Below are 20,225 nucleotides of genomic sequence, written 5' to 3'. Positions count from 1 at the left end.
GCCCAGATCTGACACAGAGAGAAGCACAGAACTGCTAGGAATCTGCCCAGAACACCGTGCAGAAAGATTACATGCATTAACATCCATAGAGAATGATTGAGAGGATTTAAGTGTCCAACAGGAATTCTCCAACAAGGTAACAGACAAAATAGTGAAAAAGCATTATTCAGAATTTTAAAATTTCCAGATTTGAAGAAAGACATGAATCCTCAAATGGACAGTACAACACAACTACCCATCAGGATAAATAATGGTAAAGCCATTCCTAGAATCGTCACAGTAAAACTGCAGAACGTGAGGAATAAAAGAAAATGTTTACAGCCACCAGAGAGAAAAGACAGATTACCTGCAAAAGAACTGCAGTTAGAACAACATTGGAACTTCTCATGAGCAACAATAAATGATGGAAGACAATGAAATTATATCTTCAACTTGAGAAGAAAAATTTGTAACTCTCAACCTGAAGTTTTATACACAGATAAACTATCAGCTCAAGACTCATGGGGGGTGGAAATCTGTGTTTAGAAAAATCAAGAGTTAAATACCCATAGACCCTCGCTAAGAAAATAATTAAAGGATTATTTCAGGGGGAAAAATAGTAAACTCAGATATATATGTATATAGAATTTTAAAAGTAAAGGTGATTAGGAAAAAAGGTAAAATGTTTTAGTAAACATGTTTAACTATTAAGTGAAAAAATATTTTTTAAAAAAGAAACTAAAACCAATGCTAAGATGGATACAATATTCCATGGACGGTTGATATGTGCCCATGACACATTCAAGGGCAGGAAGGAAATACTACGTTAGAAAAATGTACAGCCAAGGGTGTTGGTTAAAAATTTAAAAATAACTGAATAATGGAAACAGAAAAATGTACAGCTAAGAAAAATGGAAACACAATGTGTAGCTTCCAAATCAGTACAGATTAAAAGGGGGCACTCTAGAAAACTTTGTCCATCCAATAGAGAGCAGAAAAGTAAAAACAAAAAGGCAGATAAAGATGGTATAAAGAAAATTCAAGCTGGGTGTGGTGGCTTATGCCTGTAATCCCAGCACTTTGGGAGGACCAAGGCAGGGGGATCACTTGATGTCAGGAATTTGAGACCAACCTGGCCAACATGGTGAAACCCTGTCTCCACAAAAAAATACAAAAATTAACTGGGTGTGGTGGTGTGCGCCTGTAATTCCAGCTACTTGGGAGGCTGAAGGAAGAAAATCACTTGAACCCAGGAGGCAGAGGTTGCAATGAGTCGAGATTGCATCAGTGTACTCCAACCTGGGTTACAGAACGAAGACTCTGTCTCAAAAAAAAAAAAAAAAAAGAAAGAAAGAAAGAAATTCAAAATAGGGTGGTAAAGAATGTATCAGTAAGTACATTAAATGTAAAAGGATTTATCCACATATTCAAAGGTACAGATTATCCAATGATTTTAAAAATAGGCCAGGGATGGTGGCTCACACTTACAATCCCAGCACTTTGAGAGGCCAAGGCAGGAGGATCCCCCAGGCTAGAAGACAAAGCAAGACTCCTTCTCTACCAAAAATTAAAAATTAGTTGGGTGTGGTGGTACACAGCCGTGTGCTAGCTGTTCAGGAAGATGAGGCAGGAGGATAGCTTGAGCTCAGGGTAGGTAGAGGATACGGTGAGCTATGATCACACCACTGCACTCCAACCTGGACCCTGTTTTTGAAAATAAATAAAATAAAATAAAAACTCCTGCTATATGCTACTTGTATGAGAACATCTAAAACAAAAGATCCTACAGGATTAAAAATAAAGGAGAAATAATATGCCAGGGAAACATATATGTTAAAGACAAACCTATTACAGCAATGTTAATGCCAGGCAAAATATAAATTAAGAAAAAACGAGTAGGCCGGGCGCGGTGGCTCAAGCCTGTAATCCCAGCACTTTGGGAGGCCGAGACGGGCGGATCACGAGGTCAGGAGATCAAGACCATCCTGGCTAACACGGTGAAACCCCGTCTCTACCAAAAAAGACAAAAAAAAACTAGCCGGGCGAGGTGGCGGGCGCCTGTAGTCCCAGCTACCCGGGCGGCTGAGGCAGGAGAATGGCGGGAACCCGGGAGGCGGAGCTTGCAGTGAGCTGAGATCCGGCCACTGTACTCCAGCCTGGGCGACAGAGTGAGACTCCGTCTCAAAAAAAAAAAAAAAAAAAAGAAAAGAAAAAACGAGTAAGAAGAGACAGAAGGGGGATAGAAAGAAATGGTTGTATATAATTCTGCACTCAAAGAACTAGCAATATACATTCTTTTTACATCAAATATTTTTTAATGGTGATGTTTTGGGTTATGAAGGAAATCTCAATGAAGATCAAAGATTTAGTAAAATATAAACCACATTTTCTCATCAAAATGTAATCAAATTTTGTAAAAATATATAAAGATGGCACCAAAAAATGTGTGATTAGAAACATTAAGTGCCCCAAATTAACTCATAAGTACAACAGAAATTCACAATAAAAATGAGTACTGTTTAGAACTAAACAGTAATAATGAATTAACTACATACAAAATTTTATGAGATGAAGCCACAAAAGTATTTAAGTATAAAATTATAATGTTAAATGTATTAATGTATAAAACATGTAAGACGAAATATAGATAGGTTAAGCATTAAGCATTCAACTTAGATGCTTGGTGGGAAGACTATATATAAGAAGGAGAAGGAAATAATAAGGGTAAGAAATAATAGCAAACATGTAACATAAGATAATCTAATTTGAAATTATTTGAAAATGATCATGACAAATCACTTGAAAGACTGGTTAAGAAAAAATTAGAAAACACATATTAATAATATTAAGAATAAAAGGAAGCCATGATTATAGGCATAAAAATTTTAATTGAAATAGTTCAATAAACAATTTTATGAAAATAAATTTTTAAACTTCATCAAATAACTTTTTAGAAAATAAAATTAGCAATTGTATTCGCCTGTTCTTGCATTGCTATAAACACTTGAAACCAAACCATTCATGAGAACTCTTCCCCCATGAGCCAATCACCTCCCACCAGGCCCCACCTCCAACAATGGAGATTGTATTTCAACATGAGATTTGGTGGGGGCACAGATCCAAACCATATCACCAATATTGACTATAGAAGAAATTTATAACTGAATAAATCAATAATCCATTTTAAAATTACATTAGTAGTCAAATCTTCATCTCTAGGAGTCATCAGACCGAGAGCATTTTAAAGGAGAGTTTTACCAAACATTGGTGGAATAGATAATTTCTCTTTTACTAACTGTTTCTGAGTTGGAAGAGAAGAAAAAAGTACCATTTTGGGGTATTAGTTAAAACCTTGATAACCAAAAGAGACAGGATCAATACCATAGAAGAAAGTTACAGATAAATCTTGTGTGTGTACATACATGCAAAAATCCTTAAAATATAATTTTTTAAAAGCAAATCAAATTTATATGTTTGTAAAAGTGATACACCATACAAACCATGTAGTGGATCATTTGAGGTCAGGAGTTCAAGACCAGCCTGGCCAATATGGTGAAACCCTGTCTCTACTAAAAATACAAAAATTAGCTGGGGTAATGGCGGGCGCCTGTAATCCCAGCTACTCGGGAGGCTGGAGAAGGCAAAATCACTTGAACACGGGACGGGGAGGTTGCAGTGAGCCGAGATTGCACCACTGCATTCCAGCCTGGGAATCAGAGCCAGACTCTGTCTCAAAAACAAACAAACAAACAAAAACAAACAAACAAAAAAACTAGATGAAATTCAACGTATTTTTATTATTAAAATATATTTGAAAACTAGATAGGAATAGGAAAATTCTTAAACTAAAATACCTCACCACAAATCTACACAGATGTTGCACTTAGGTTTGAAATTTAGAAAATTTTTATTCATGTCAAGAACTTTCTAGTTACCACAATTTGTATTTAACATTATATTGAAGGTCCTACTCAATTCAATAGGACAGGAAAAATAAATAGTAAGTATGAAAATTATAAAGAAAAAGACAAAATTTGCCTTTATTTGTAGCTGCTATAATTTCTCAGAGGAAATCCAAAAGACTAGAGTTATTATTGTAACTCTTTTAATATAGAAATTTTGCAGTAATATAGGTACATTGACAATCTTCAGCTTTGATCCTATAGTTGAGATATATATATATGGATTTATAACCAACATGAGTCATTCTTATAATTTATGTCTTAAATAAGAATATGTACTTTCAAGTAATTAGGAGGAAAATATAGACTTGGAAGTTTATCTATTATTTTAACTATTTCTTATGTTCTTCTCTCCTTCAGAAAGGTCTGGTATCATTTCCTTTAAGCATGACAAACTTCCTTTAGCATTTTTATAACTGAAACATTGCTTGAAATTTAGCATTGCTAGTTCTGCTGGCAATAAACTTCATTTCTTTCATCTGAAAATGTTTTTGTGTTGTTATTACTCCTATTATTGTATCTGGATAAAAAATTCTGGGTTGACAGATTTTTTGTTTTCTTTCAGCACCTTACATATGTTATTTCACCAACTTCTGGACTCTATTGTTTGATAAAGTCATCAGTCATTTGAATAATTGCTTCCTATATGCCATGTATCATTTTTCTCTGTTTTCAAGACTTTCCCTTCATCTTTGGTTTTCATCAGTTTGACTGTGATGTGCTTAGGCATGTTTTTCTGTCAATTTATCCTACTTGGGATTTATTGAAATTCTTGAATCTGTAAATTTGTATGTTTTATCAAATATGGAAACTTTTCTAGCATTATGACTTTTTTTTTTTTTTTTTTTTTTGAGATAGAATCTCTGTTGCCCAGAGGAATCACAGCTTACTATAGCCTCAACCTCCCAGGCTCAGGTGATTCTCCCACCTCAGCCTCCTAAGTAGCTGGGACTACAGACATGCATTGCCATGCCCAGCTAATTTTTTGTATTTTTGGTAGAGACTGGGTCTCGCCATGTTGCCCAGGCCTGGTATTGAACTCCTGAGCTCAAGTGATCCACCCATCTCAGCCTCCCAAATTGCTGCAATTACAGGTGTGAGCAAACACGCCCAGCACATTGCCTTTAAGTAATGTTTTCTGTCCGTTACTTCTCTCTTCTACTTCTGGGACCCCAGTTATGCATATGTTGGATATCATTATTTCTCCACAGTTCTCTGGGGCTCTGTTCAGTTTTTCTCATCTTTTTTCTCTCTGTTCTTCATATTGCATAATTTCCATTCATTAATCATTAAGATAACTATAATTTTCTGTCATCTCCATTCAATTGTTAAGACTGTCTAGTGAATTTTTAATTTAATATATTTGATTTTTTAGTTTAAAAATTTCCATATTTCTGAGTTCTTATTCTTCTGCTGAAATTTCCTCTGCCTTTGTCAGTTCTGAGCATATTTTCTTTTACAGCATTGAGGATTTTTATAGTTGCTGCTTTATACAGTTTGCCTGATAATTTCAACAGCCAGGAATGGTCTCTGCTGATTTTCTTTCCCTAGAGAATGGGTCACATATGCCTGAATCTTTGCAGTCAAACAATATTGGATTTTATCCTGGACATTGTGAATATTATGTTATGGAATTTCTGGGTTTTATCATTAGTCTTTCAAAGAGTATGGATTGTTTGGGTTTGTTTACAAGGCAATAATATGACTAGACTCAAAGTAAAAACTCTGTATGTTTGATAGCAACTCAAATCTCAGTTCACTTCTTGTATTATTAGTTGAGCTTCTCAGAGTCTGCCTCACATATATATGGCTCAAGTGTTAACCAAGATTTGGGCAGAGTTTATACAAACAATTTGGAGATTCCCTTTCTGGCTCTCTGCTATCTGAGATTCCTCCTTAACTTTCCAGAGACTGTTGCTTAAATTTTTCCTCTGGTTCTTCATGCCAGAAATACTATAGATTTTCTCTCGGAATTTTAGCTGCCTCACATGCTGCAGAATCCCCTCAGTTGTCTAAAAATGAGACACTCATCTAGAGTCATTGCCTTCTTCCAAGCATCAACTCCCTTTCATAATATTCCTGCTTTGGTTCACCTTCCAGTGCCTTCTAGTGTTGCTTTTGTTTTCTCTTTTTGCTTTATTTAATTTTCCTTTTCTTTTGTTTGTCTGTTCAATTTGTATATAGTTATTAAAGGTGAAAGCTCAGTCTGATCGGAGCTTACTTGGCTATTAGAAGAGGAACCAATATTTTTAAAATCTTAATTGTTTGAATGTATAAGAGAGTATAGTAAGGTGCTAGATACAAAGTCAACATCACTTTATTTTACACCAGTAATAGCCACTTAAAATGTAATATAAAATATAATTTTTTAAAATACCACAGAAAATTCCTATCAAAATTAGAAATACCTGGTATTAATCCAACAAACAAAAATATATAAGAGCTTTATAAAAAATAATTATTAACAGACATACAAGAATTTTGGAATAAATGAGAGAGCAACTATATTTGTAGACAGAAAAACTCAGAGTAAAGATATGAGTTCTTTAAAAATTAATCTATAAATGTAAAGCCATTCTGATTAAAAGCCCCAAAGAGATTTTCATTGACAAGCTGCTCCTTAAGCTCATTTGGAGAACAAATATCAAGAGTTAGAACAACAATTTATGATGTAAAATACCAAGACATTACATGTTCTATAGTAATGAAGTCTACAAGTAAACTCATGGAACAGAATAGAGAGTATAGAAAGAGAAGCGCACATATATGAAAACTAGACATATAGAAAAAGTGACAATGTAAATTAAGGGAAGGAGAAAGGATGAAAAACTCAAATGGTACTAGAATGATTGATTATTCATAAGGAAAATAGAGTAAAATTACACCCATACTCCCAAAAAATTCAGTTGGATTCAAGACCTAAAAGTGAAGTATCAGATTCTTAAAAATTTAGAAAATAATATGAGAAATAACTTAGAATAACATCTTGGGTAATGATTTTTTAAACTAGACAATGAAAAATACAAACCATAAATGAAAACACGACATTCTTTCATTAAATTAAAAGTTAAAGCTTATTGTATGTCAAAAAACATCATAAACAAGATAAATCACCAACCCGAAGAAGTTATTTACCGTGCATACATACCTTTGTTTATTATACTGTATAATTTTCATTATGTTTGAAATACAATATTTCAATACAATCACTTTGAAGATCGTTCCATTGCTGTTCAATTCTCTTAGAAGAAAGACAAAAGCCTCAAGCTGCTCTTCTTCCAGCTGTTTTCTTTCCAGACTCAGTTCTCCACTGTCCATGACGTTTCCTGTCTCGGGGCCTTCACATAAGCTGAACTATTCCTTCTAATAAAAACACCTGTCTGCCTGTGTCAGTGAGTGAACTCCTCCTCCACCATCAAGCTCAAAGGTAATCCTGCCATAATGATTTTTCTTGTCAATCCACCATAACACAAGTTAGTCCCCTGTTACAAAGTCTCACGCACTGTGAACTTCTCTTTCATTGTCATAAACGTTAACATTAATTATGTGTGTATTTTTTAAATGTCTGCTCTGTAAATTTCATGAAAGCAAATAAAATGTCTATACTATTCACCACTTAATCAAGCACAAGGCTTGACACATAGTGTATGCCCAGTTGATGTATTGGGGAAAAAAGGGCAATAGAGGAAAGAGAAACAGGGAGAAGAAGGGAGGGGAGGAGGAGAGAGGGGAAGAGGAAGGGAGGAAGGAAAGAAGGAAATAAAGGAGGAGAGAGAGGAAGGGGAAGGAAAGAAAGGAGGGAAGAAGAGAAGGAGGAAGGGAAGGAGAGAAGGAGGGAGGGAGGAAGAGTTCTGGTCATTACGAACTGCTGGTTGGGGATGGTGAGATTGAAGTGGGAGTCCAAAAAAAGTGGAAGAGGAGACACAAAGATGAAGCAAGATTATACCCAAGATAGCTTCAGTTTCTTAAAATCTACATTGAAAGGAGCTTGGGGGCTGATTTCTATTGGCATTGGCGCTACACTCAATTTTCCAGTGTTCTGTTATCTACAATTTCTGACCCGTAATTATACACATCCATCAGAGGCCCAGTTGCAGGAAGTCATGATTAAGAGTTCCTGCTATATTGGCCCCTTGTGTATTAGTCATTATTTTAACATTCAGTGTAACAACATATTCAACAGTGTATCTGTATGTTTAAAAGGGAGAAAGGAGTCATTCTCTGTTAATACCAGGCAGTAGTTCTGCAGATGAAGCAATTAATTTAAATGGATCGGAGTTTTTAAAGATTGGATCCACTAAAACACACACACACACACACACACACACTCATCAACACTTTCACACACTAATACTTATGCTCATACTCACACACTCTCACACACACACCATTTAATTTGTTACTAATGCAGTAAATACCTATTAGAAAATAAATCTAAAGAAAGCTATTTTTGAAGGGTGTAAAATTCATTTTGTATTTTGAAATAAGAGAACAAAGGTGATAATGGTGATGATGATGATGATAAATGTTGACACAGAATAGTGACTAATATTTAGTGTGTGTTTACTATGTGCCAGGGATTATACTAAGTACTTTACATGCAATAATTATCTTAAGTAATCCTTATAAGACCTTATGAAGTAAATACTTTTATTACTCTCTTGTACAGTTGAGAAAAGCAAGGTATTCTTACCCAAAAGTTATTTAACTTTAAAGCCTGTGATATGCCTAGCCACTTGGCTAATTGTCTCACCTGCCCCCACCATATCCCCAAAATTGTGTCACTCATGTGCCACATACCACATGCCACAACCATACACACACACACAGCTTAAAGTTCATTTTCACAAATATATAGAGGAAGCCAGATGTAGAAAAACTTTCATTCAAATGCTTACAACTGGAGGCATTCACAGTAAACACAGATCTTCATACTGAATTCCTCAAACTGTAGAATAATTAATCTAATTTCCTCCTCCATGTTTTAATTCTGACCAGATGGCCACAGAAACTGTTTAGCCTCCTTGGTTAGTATCTATTTTCCAGACAATTCAAAGTCCCAAAAGATGTTTCAGCCTAAAAGTCACGAATTTATAAATGAACCTCCCACTCCCGATTTTTTGTACATTAAAAGCACCACACCTGACATAGTTGATGTGTTCATTTTAAAATAAATAAAGTTGAGGTTTTTCATAGCAATAACACATAAAATGACGCTTTCAGTTATGGTGACCATGTGACTGATAAAATAAATGGAGATCCAGCAACTCGTATCTGAGAAAGAAAATAATCTGTTATATTTCCCATGAGAATGTAGAGGCCATCCAGACAGAAATAGCCTGTTTTCTAGGATTGGATAAGAGTTCAAGTGCCTCAAGTGAGCACTGAATGTCCAGAATTCTCAAATAACCTTCGTTAACTTAAAATGCCCAATTTGAAAGGCATGCTGAGCTCAGATGGATTTTAAAAGCAAGGCAGGTATCTGTGTTTGCGTATCGAAACAGAAGAGCATAATTGGAATATCTGCAACAAAGAAATAATTGATGCTTGAGGCGACAGATACCCCATTTACCCTGTTGTGATTATTGCACATTGTATGCCTGTATCAAAATATCTCATGCACCCCACAAATATATACACCTACTACATACCCACGAAAATTATTTAAAAATTTTTAAAAGAAATATAAAAGAAAAAAATTAACAGAATTTTAGAAGTAAAAAGGAAGTTTCTTCTTGCCTTAAGTAGAATTGGAACAAAGAGAAACTGATATTAAACATGGGATAAAAAGAAATAATTAAATGAAAGAAACATCAAAATATTTCCATGATTTTTAAATGGATATTTTCTCTTGTCTCTCCCTCCTCTACACCCTTACCAGAAAGGAACAAACCCTCATCTGGAGAGAGGGGCAAGTGGGACCATAGTTAACCGCCTTCAATTCTCAAATCTCAGATGCAGTGATCAATACTTCCAAGCCAGAGGCAGTGGCTTTACCTGTCTAACAAAGAATGGCACTCCCAGAGCCATTTTCTGACAGCTTCTGATGCTCATCACTGTAATATGGAACTCTGCAATAGGACAGGAAGAGTTAGAGAGAGAGACTTAGTCTTCCCTAATCTTTCCCTTTGTTAGCTCCCTCACTTTGGACAAGTTACTAACATGAGTCTCTGCTTCTTTGGCTCTAAAGTAAGAGCAACCCTACCTATCTGATAACAAATGGAAATGCCTAGAATAACACTAGGCAGGCAAGTAGAGTCAATTCAAGGAATAGAGTTTTGAGAGTCAACAGAGAATAAATCAAATAAAATCAAATAATTTTAGAATCAGAAGGAAACCTTTAGATCATTCTAGTATTGTTCCTTCCTGTTTAGGAAGAGGAAACTGAGAATCTTACCATCCATTAGCATCTTTTAATACTTAATGGAAGAACAGACCTAAAAAGATAACCATTAAAAAAAAAGTAGGCTGATTCTTAAAAAAATGGTCCTAATACACAGTAAAGTCCCCAGTGGACAGGGCCAAGCCAAAGCTCAGTATATTTCTAGTGGAAGAATGACTTCATAGAAAGACTTTGCCAATACAAACCTTATAGTTTCTGGTTTCTCAGGAGAACTCAAGGTCAGCCCATTGTTTTTAATGTAGGCGTCTAGCCACTTGGCTCCCACTTAACTGGCACTAAAACAGGGGTTCTTTTTTCCAGTGGCTGATTTCCAGTCCTTCCCGTCAGAGCCCCAGTTATTACAACTATAAATAAAAATGTCATTTATTCCCATTGCTGAATTTTAATCTTTCTAAGTTAGTTCTACTCCCAAGAAGTTAAGAAGTAGAACATGAAGAGAAGCAATGGACATCCGATTTCCTTCTAGGCAGGCCATCAGCCATTGATTAAAGGAATCTATGAGTTGGACCTTATTCCAACCTCCCAGTCCTCGAAGGAATCCCACCTACAACATGAGCAAGCTGGTTATGCCGTCCCAGAATATATCTGAGTTCAGGCATTCTTGGTGTCACAAAGACATTCTTTCCACTTTCCAACGGTCCTGTTTCACAAAAAGATTTATTTTCCTTTTTCCCTAAAATCTGCCTCTCTAGAACTTCTCCCCATAGTTCCTGGTTCTTCCCCTGGAGCTGCAGCTTGTACTCTGATGTATTAATCAGAGTTTAGTTTTTATATTTTATGATGTTTTATATTATATTTTATATTAATCAGATGTTTTTAGTTTTTATATTTTATGATGTTTTGACCTCTTGGAGGACCTAGTTGAGTAAGGGAGACTGACCCCCTCCTCGGGGCTAGCTAATTCCTAAGACGATAAATGACTGGTCTGTGTGAGTGCCTTTCATACACAAACCAGCCAATCCAAAGGCTATACTCCAACCACCTCCTGTATCTAACACATACCAGGCCAATACTTTCCCTGTCCGAAATCAATGCAGGGCCAGGTACCAGACAACTAGGGACAGCCACTCTGCCCCTAAACCCACTGGCGTCATTCAAACTAACCAATCTTAAGCTGTTTCCCCTGCCCTGCCACGCTTGTTCCACAGAAAACACAATGAAGACTGGCCCATGCTGTCTCCTCACTCCTCTCCACCTCCTGTCCAACACTGGCCTTCCCCCAATGTGGCCCTGTGTGGCCTGTCATGCCCTTTCTCTCGGGAAGTAGAAGCAACAAAAATCTTTCCATCACAGCTGCTCAGTCACCTTTATAAATTAAAATCAATGTGTGTTCCAGCAATTTGGGATGCCAAGGCAGGAGAATTGCTTGAGCTCAGAAGTTCAACACCAGCCTGAGCAACATGGCAAGATGATTAAATTCACAAGAATAACTTTTCCACCATTTTAATGAAGGCACACTCCAATAGTGCTTTGCAGTTTACAAAATAGTAAATACTCCAATAGTCCCTTGCACTATTATACTCCAATAGTGCTTTGCAATTTACCCACAAGAAATCTTACAGAAAATGTGAGGGTATAATGACTCCCCTGCTTAAAGGGGCCATTTACTGTGCCTCCTTGATTCAAAAGATGAAAGCAATAAAATAGATATTTGCATGCACAAGATTTTACATTCTTTTCAATATTCTTATACCTGCGACTTTTGATCTGGAAAATCTCTCCTAAAGATATCTGTTAACTGCAGCATTCAACATGGAAAAGATTGCAGAAAGCCTTCCAAGAGCTATAAAAATAGAATTCGTAACATTTGGCTTGTGGGAAGGGCTGTGTGTTTACCAGCTTTAAGGTAGAGTGGCGCGCAGCCGCTCTATGCATTTTCTCACCGGCATGGTTTCAAAGCCCTTCCTTCCTGTGCTCCCCAAACCTGTTTACAACAGTCTTTCTCCTCCACAGTACTTGCCACAGGTAGCTAAGTGTGAATAATGGCAACCAAAAAAATAAGAAAAAAGAAAAGAAAAACTCAAGTTAGCCCTCTGGGGGAGAAGCTCACAAGGATTAATTATATTGTAGGGGTTGATATCTGTCTTAATTTACCTTTCCAGCAGTTTTGCAAATACATTTTTCCACAGTTTTAAAGAAATGTAAGAATTCCCAGTTCCACAACCAGAAAATCCTGAGTCTCTGATAGCTGAATAATGGATGAAGCTCCACTGTTTACTTAGCAGGAGAAAATAAAAGAATGATAGAGAAGTCCAAATAAAGTGCAGGAATCTGACATCCTCCTGTGCTGAACAATGGTGAGAAGAATATCCCAGCTTCTTCTTCTTCCTTTTTTTTTTTTTTGTCCATGTGGAAAACATATACAGAAACAAAAGGTCAGTATGGAGTTTATTATTATTTCACACCTGTACCTAAGAGTCCATCGGGCGATTCTCTCTGTGTCAATGTGATTGCTTCCTTCAGTAATGGGCTAAGACCTGCAACACAGATTACTAAGCATTTCCATCCCAACAACTCCACTCCATCCCCTACTCCACTGTCACTCCATAGAACTTTCCCGAAGATACCGCATAGTTTTACCAGCCAGGAAACACCTCCAATATTACCACATATTCATTTACTGAAAAGTTGATTAAAACATTAAAATATAATTAGCAAAGCTGAAGGCTTTCTTTGCAATAATGTTCAGTATTTCATGGCTGATTAATTCACTCTCCTGTACTCTTTTGTAGGGTCAACCATACCAAGTCAGTCAAGTCGAAAGCTTTTGTGGGGGGTGTTTATCTTCTGAGAGAATCCTCCCCATGAAACCTCCCACAATGCCTGTCACTGGTACCTAAAATTCCACCATTAGAGATTCACTCTTTTGGTTCTGGAGGCATTTTAATCCCTAGGGGTCCTATTAAAATGCAAAAACTCTGAGAAGAATAACAGCATTGAAAGCTATTATTAACTGACAGCAAGGAGGCCCTGGGGAATTGGACACGGGATTGGATCCAGCATAAGGAACAACTCCAGGAAATCGGGGTGCAAGCAGAGGGTAGGTAAGATGGCAGCAAAAATAAACTTTAGCTACTTCGCCATTTTGCAGGGGCAAGGCAGCCCCACTTCTGATATTCTGTACACTAAGGAAACTCCATTCAAGGTGAGATGATGGACACCCTGAGAGCAATTTATTTTCAGTTGTGCTAAAGGAGAAAATCAACAGTGACACATAATAGTATTTATGCAGAACTCTGACTTCAGTGCAGCGTGTTTAAATCGGCATGTTGCCCCTGTCCCCCAGTGCCTTGAAGAACTCACGTGGCCTTTCAAGGGTCTAAATCATATAATTATAAGCTCATGTTCTTCTATTCCCTCACCCTCTTTAGAGACAGCGATATGGAACTTTTCTTTTTCTGCTTGCTTTTAAAATTGTACTTTTCACATACACTGGAAATGTTTCTGTAGAAAATGTGGAAGTGACTTAAACTAATAAGGTGTCACCAAAAGAGAAGAACTAGGAGTCTATGGAAGCTGACTTTGTGGATTTCAGAAATCTGCCTGTATCTGATAAGCCGCAGCCGAAGTTGGTCCCAGAGCCGTCTCTCTCCCTCTCAGAGATGCTTCCTACCTTGAAAAGTCATATGGACACTAAAAGCTTTAAAATGCCACGAAAGGTTGAATTTCTGTTATTATTGTGTGGTGGTGATATGTGTATATGTGTGTATATGCATATGTACCTGTGTGTATTGAAAAATGTAAATGCACAGTGGGAAAAACTGCAGTGGGAGATTAGATTTCCCCTAGAAAGATAATGTAAAACATTTAAAGGTGTTATGACCCTAGGGAGAAAATAATAGGTTGAGGCAATAAGTTTCTACACTTTTCTTATGTACCTGAAACAAAAAGTTACGGAGGTATTTTGGGTGCTTTATTATCGTTGCCATTGTTGTCGTTTTTATAGTATACAGACGGAATGATTAACCCAAACTTAGATCCACCTCAACGAACATCGAAGTCCAAGGCTTCTCAGTGAACACTGCCCAGGGTCAAGTCAGAGAACCAGGATTACAAATTGCTTCTGGCCAGAAAGAGAGAAGTATGGTGCAGAAAATAAATTCCTGGGGAAACAAAGTGAGTAGGCCTTCAGAAAACTGTAGATTTAAGAAGACAGAATAGATGCATTTCTTTAAATCATGGTATCTTCACCGTAAGTAACTGTGTAACTGTACTTCATTAAGGGTGAGCTGATGGTTATAATATTTTAACATAGAGTTACACTTTTGTAGAGAAAGCTTAATCAAGGGTGTTTTTACTCTGTCACTCATCTCATTTATCTGAACTTGATATAATATCTGTATCTCCACTTGCCTGCATTACACCATAACTGGCCTTCGTCAAACAGGATGTGCTCCGTTTCCAATGCTCCAGAAGCACAAAACACTAAAGTCAGAAATATTTGAGAAAAATCCAGCAAAACCTTAGCCAATATAAAACTATGGAAGACTGCACACTACAAGAAAAAACAGAAAATGAATATCCTTCAAACCACAGGTCAACAGCTTCATCCACATGCATCTGCAAAACAGCAGATTTTCCCCCTGACCAGCATTAAGTGGCCTTATTTCATGCTCTACTCTTTCCAGGGTAAGGAAAGAGGAGCAAAGACCCACAGGAATCTCCTGGAGTTGCCCTCCATGGCCACTTCTGAAAGAAGTAAATAAGGAATGCAGTGTCTGGTGATTGTCAATATTTTGATCACAGATATGGAGGTGCATGAGAATGCACATGCATGTTGGGTGTGTTTTATAATTGTAAAGTCAGTATCACCAGTTGCTGATAACAGACAACCGTTCATCCAATCAACAAATACTGATTACCTATTAGGTGCCAAGGAATGTCCTATTAAGAAAAAATAAATGAGAGAGAGTTTCTGCCGTTTAGTCTAGGCTAGGAAATAATTGCATAAAATAATTACTGGGGCCAGGCATGGTGGCTCACATCTGTAATTCCAGCACTTTGGGAGGCCAAGGTAGCTGGATCACCTGAGGTCAGGAGCTCGAGACCAGCCTGGTCAATATGATGAAACCTCATCTCTACCAAAAGTACAAAAATTGGCAGAAGAATCACTTGAACCCGAGAGGTGGAGGTTGCAGTGAGCTGAGATCATGCCACTGCACTCCAGCCTGGGTGACAAAGCGAGAATCCTTCTCTATTAGGTAATAATAATTACTTAATAGTAATTATTATTATTATTATTGGCCAGGCATGGTGGCTCACACTTATAATCTCAGCACTCTGGGATGCCAAGGCAGGAGAATCCCTTGAGGCCAGGAATTTGAGACCTGCCTGGGCAACATAGCAAAACCTCATGTCTACAAATATTTTTTAAAAAATTAGCTAGGTGGAAAAGACGTGAACCAGCAGGAGTTCGTCAGAACTCTGGCAGCCTTTCTCAAAAAGTCTGGGAAGCTGAAAGTCACCGGATGGGTGGACACCATCAAGCTGGCCAAGCATAAAGAGCTTGCGCTCGACGATGAGAACTGGTTTTACACCTGAGCTGCTTCCACAGTGCGGCACCTCTACCTCTGGGGTGGTGCTGAGGTTGGCTCCATGACCAAGATCTACAGGGGCCTTCAGAGAAATAGCGTCATGCCCAGCCACTTCAGCTAAGGCTCCAAGAGTGTGGCCTGCCGGGTCCTCCAAGCCCTGGAGGGGCTGAAAATTGTGGAAAAGGACTAAGATGAGGGCTGCAAACTGACACCTCAGGGAGAGAGATCTGGACAGAATCACCGGACAGGTGGCAGCTGCCAGCAAGAAGCATTAGAACAAACCATGCTGGGTTAGTAAATTGCCTCATTCGAAAAATAAAAAAAAAAATTAGCTTGGTGTGACCAAGCACGGTGGCTAACACCTGTAATCCCAGCACTTTGGGAGGCCGAGGTGGGTACCTCGGTCAGGAGTTTGAGATCTGAGGTCAGGAGTTTGAGAACAGCATGCCTGACATGGTGAAACCCTGTCTCTACTAAAAATACAAAATTAGCTGGGCATGGTGGCAGATGCCTGTAATCCCAGCTACTTGGGAGGCTGAGGCAGGAGAATCACTTCAACCCATGAGGCAAATGCTGCAGTGAGCGGGGATGGCACCACTGTACTCCAGCCTGGGCAACAGAGTCTCAAAAAAAAAAAAAAAAAAAAAAAATGGCCGGCGGCCGAGGCAGGCGGATCACGAGGTCAAGAGAAAAAGACCATCCTGGCCAACATGGTGAAACCCCGTCTCTACTAAAAAAAAAAAAAATACAAAAATTAGCTGGGCGTGGTGGCCGGCACCTGTAATCCCAGCTACTCAGGAGGCTGAGGCAGGAGAATTGCTTGAACCCGGGAGGCGGAGGTTGCAGCGAGCCAAGATCGTGCCACTGCACTCCAGCCTGGCAACAGAGTGAGAGTCTGTTTCAAATAAATAAATAAATAAATTTTCTTTAAAAAAGGAGCTGGGTGTGGTGGCAGGTGCCTGTAATCCCAGCTACTTGGGGGCCTGAGGCAGGAGAATCGCTTGAACCTGGGAGGCGGAAGTTGCAGTCAGTTGACATCGTGCCACTGCACTCCAGCCTTGCGAGAAAGTGAGACTCTGTCTCAAAAAAAAAAAAAAAAAAAAAAAAAAAAAAAAAAATTAGCTGGGTGTGGTGGCTTGTGCCTACACTTTCAGCTTTAGGAGGCAGGAGCAGGAGGATCCCTGAAACCCAGGAGTTCAAGGTTATTGTGACTGTGATGACATCACTGCATTCCAGTCTAGGCAACAGAGCAAGAGCCTGTTGGTTGGCACAGGGGGAGCTGCACCTCGCCCGGAGCCTCACCCAGAGCCTTCTGGGATGGTGGATAGGTGAGGATCTCATGGAGGGAGGAGTTGGGAGGTGGGGAAGGGAGAGTGGTGGGGTAGTTGAGGGAAGCTCGTGACCCAGTGAGCGCACAATGCGCCAGAGTGTGGGCAGGGACTGAGGAAAGAAGTGGAAAACGGACAACCTGCAACAGTGCCTCAACGGTGCCTTGCCTCCGTTTGAAATTTCACCAGCTCCTGAGCAGGCTGGGGGTCTGGCAGGCTTTTGATGTGGATTGTCAAGATTGTTTCAATTATACGCTTGCAGTTATTGAGTCGGACAGAGGTGAAGCACCTTGCCTAAGGTCATACAGCCGGGGTTCGAGCCCAGGTGAGTCATAGCTAGATGACCTCACCGACCCCTCCCACCCCTCTGCACAGGAGATCAGCTAGTTCTGGAGGAGGATTATAACTAGACCTACATTTTAAGTGAGCAAGACATTCTAGAATTTACCCGGGAGATTGGTATTGATCCCATCAAGGAACCAGAACTGATGTGGCTGGCGTGGGAGGGCATTGTGGCCCCACTGCCTGGGGAGTGGAAACTATGCCAGGACATAAGGGGCAACAAATATTTTTTCAACTTTGCCAATGGGCAGTCTATGTGGGACCATCCACATGACAAACACTATCAGAACTTTGTGATCCAAGAGCAGGAAATCTGTCATCTCTGGGGCCATTAAGAATAAGAAGAAAAAGAAAAAGCAAAAGAAAGACAAGAAGGACAAAAAGACCTCCAAAAGTCCCCTGGCCCTGGGTTCCTCGTTAGCCCCAGTTCATGTTCCTCTTGGGGACTGGCTCCTTTAAGAGGTCTTGTTAGAAATACCAAAATTGTTAGAAATTGATCATCGGTGCTGTTAAGGAAAGTCAGCAACGAGACAAAAGATCTCTCAGCAAGGCAATCTTTACTTTCTGCAGAAAGGATACTCAATCGCAGATAGAACAATGGCAAGAGCACACCTGAACAAAGGAAAAGCAAACATGTTTATCCCTTACACATTTGGGTCATCCTTACTGCTATGTCCTGCATCCACTGGAGCAGGACCTCACACTCTTAAACTGATACCCAATTTGCTAATAGCCTAAAACTTTCCTAAATAGGTAAGTGCAGGGACGAACAAAGAAGTTGCTTACGAAATGTTTAAGGAAGCAATAACATTTCCAAATAAGGAAGGGGCATAGGCTGTGAGCTGGAACGTGCTTGTGAGCATGTCCAGCAGTTACATAGGATAGGGCTTAACAAAGAGTTATTAGCACAAAGCAAGGAGGCTTGAAGAAAGTTAGTCTGTAAAAGAAACTATTATTTCTAACACTTATGATTTATTCTTTAACAAGAAGGGAAACTTCCAAGAGGAACCTTTTTACTTTCTACAATTCCCTCCTGTTTATAGTTTTCCTCTTCAAACTTGCTTAACATGTCTTGGATTAGTTGTTTTGATTAACTCCTGGATGTATGGTACAACATAACACCTCAGAAGAAGGAGCATACTTATTATAGTTGTTAAAGAGGTAAGAATTGAGGCTACGTTTTTTTTCTTTTTCTTCTTTTTCTGGTTGATGAAATGCCAGGGTAAAAGGGATAGCCAATTGAACCAGAGCACAAGCACTGCTCTAATTATTTGGCAGAGTGTCCAGTGAAGGTCCTCCATAATACCACCAGATAATCAGGGATGAATAAGGGCAGACTGATGAGTCAGCTCTTGGAAGTGCCTGACTTCACTGCATCCTGTTAAGTCTACAAGGAACGTGAAAATTTTCCCCTTGTTGTTGGAGACATGAAGTAAAATTGGTCTTGAAAGATGGAGGCTGGATGGCCCTTGGGGGCTGACTCGCAGGGCGTTGGACTTCAGGAAATAGCAGAGAAAGAGCTTGGCACAATTTCTTATTCCAGGTGGTGGAATCTTGAAAAAGAGCTACCATGCACTCCATGTCCACTTGACTTGAGGACCGTCCTAATGGAAAGGGAACAACCTGGGCCTCTGGCCTACCATGGGCACAAGCGTAATAGTCTCTGTTGTTTAAAGTGCGAATGGAATATTTAATCCATTCTAACCAAGCATTTACATCTTTATACCCTGTTTTAATGGCTATGGTTTGCCTTAGGTCTCCTATTTGTACTACTGAGACCTTGGTTTCGTCATTGGGCATGAGGCGAGGCATAGTTTCATTTTGTAGGTTTGGGAAAGGGGCAGTTGTAGGAGGTGGAGAAGGGAGAACAAAGTGCATCTTAAAGAAGTCTATAGGATCCTTTCCAGTGACCTCTGCGCCTAAACCATAGAAACACTCTAAAGTGGGGTTAGAGTTGCTAATGGTAGGAATAGTAATGGATATAGGCACTGGGTTAGGAAAGAAAAAGAAAACATAGATAGACTAAGCTTTTCTTAGCTTTAATTTGGAAGGGCTTGATCCAGGAACAATGGCCCATGATTCTGATGATAATGGTGCTTGCTTGACTCGGGTGTGATGTGTCCACTCCCTTTCCGCTGTGTGAACAGCAGTCTTGGTGGTTAGCAGCACAAGGCAGGGTCCTTCCCGGGCTGGCTTGAGTTTCCATTCTTTCCACCCTTTGATGAGAACGTGATTCTCAGGCTGGTGCTGGTTTAACGGAAATTTTAGGGGTGGTACCTGTACTAAAACACTTTTAGTTTTGAGAGAAAGTGGAAGATAAACCAAATATATAATTTCTGAGAAACTGATCTTTTGTTTTAAATGTAGGGACATCAGCAAGAACATACATTGGGGAAACAACAGTCTCTTCAATAAATGGTGCTGGAAAAACTCGGTATCTATATGCAGAAAAATGAAACTAAACCCCTATCTCCCACCATATACAAAACTCAAATCAAAATAAATTAAAGACTTAAAGCCATGACCTCAAACTATGAAACTACTACAAGGAAACACTGGGGAAACTCTCCAGGACATTGGTCTAGGCAAAGATTTATTGAGTAATAACTCAAAAGCACAGGTAACCAAAGCAAACATGGACAAATGAGATTACATCATTAAAAAGCTTCTGCACAGC

General features: G+C 38.9%; 1 pseudogene; it reads left to right on the top strand.

Moving 5' to 3' along the window:
• The first annotated feature begins 15,494 nt into the window (after positions 1–15,494).
• Positions 15,495–16,883, top strand: LOC112427538 (small ribosomal subunit protein eS19 pseudogene; annotated as a pseudogene).
• Positions 16,884–20,225: the final 3,342 nt, after the last annotated feature.

Source organism: Macaca nemestrina, chromosome 9 (genome assembly GCF_043159975.1).
Source record: "Macaca nemestrina isolate mMacNem1 chromosome 9, mMacNem.hap1, whole genome shotgun sequence".
Lineage (NCBI taxonomy): Eukaryota > Metazoa > Chordata > Mammalia > Primates > Cercopithecidae > Macaca > Macaca nemestrina.
The sequence above is the reverse complement of the archived record's forward strand: the minus strand, read 5'-3'. Positions and strand labels throughout refer to the sequence as shown.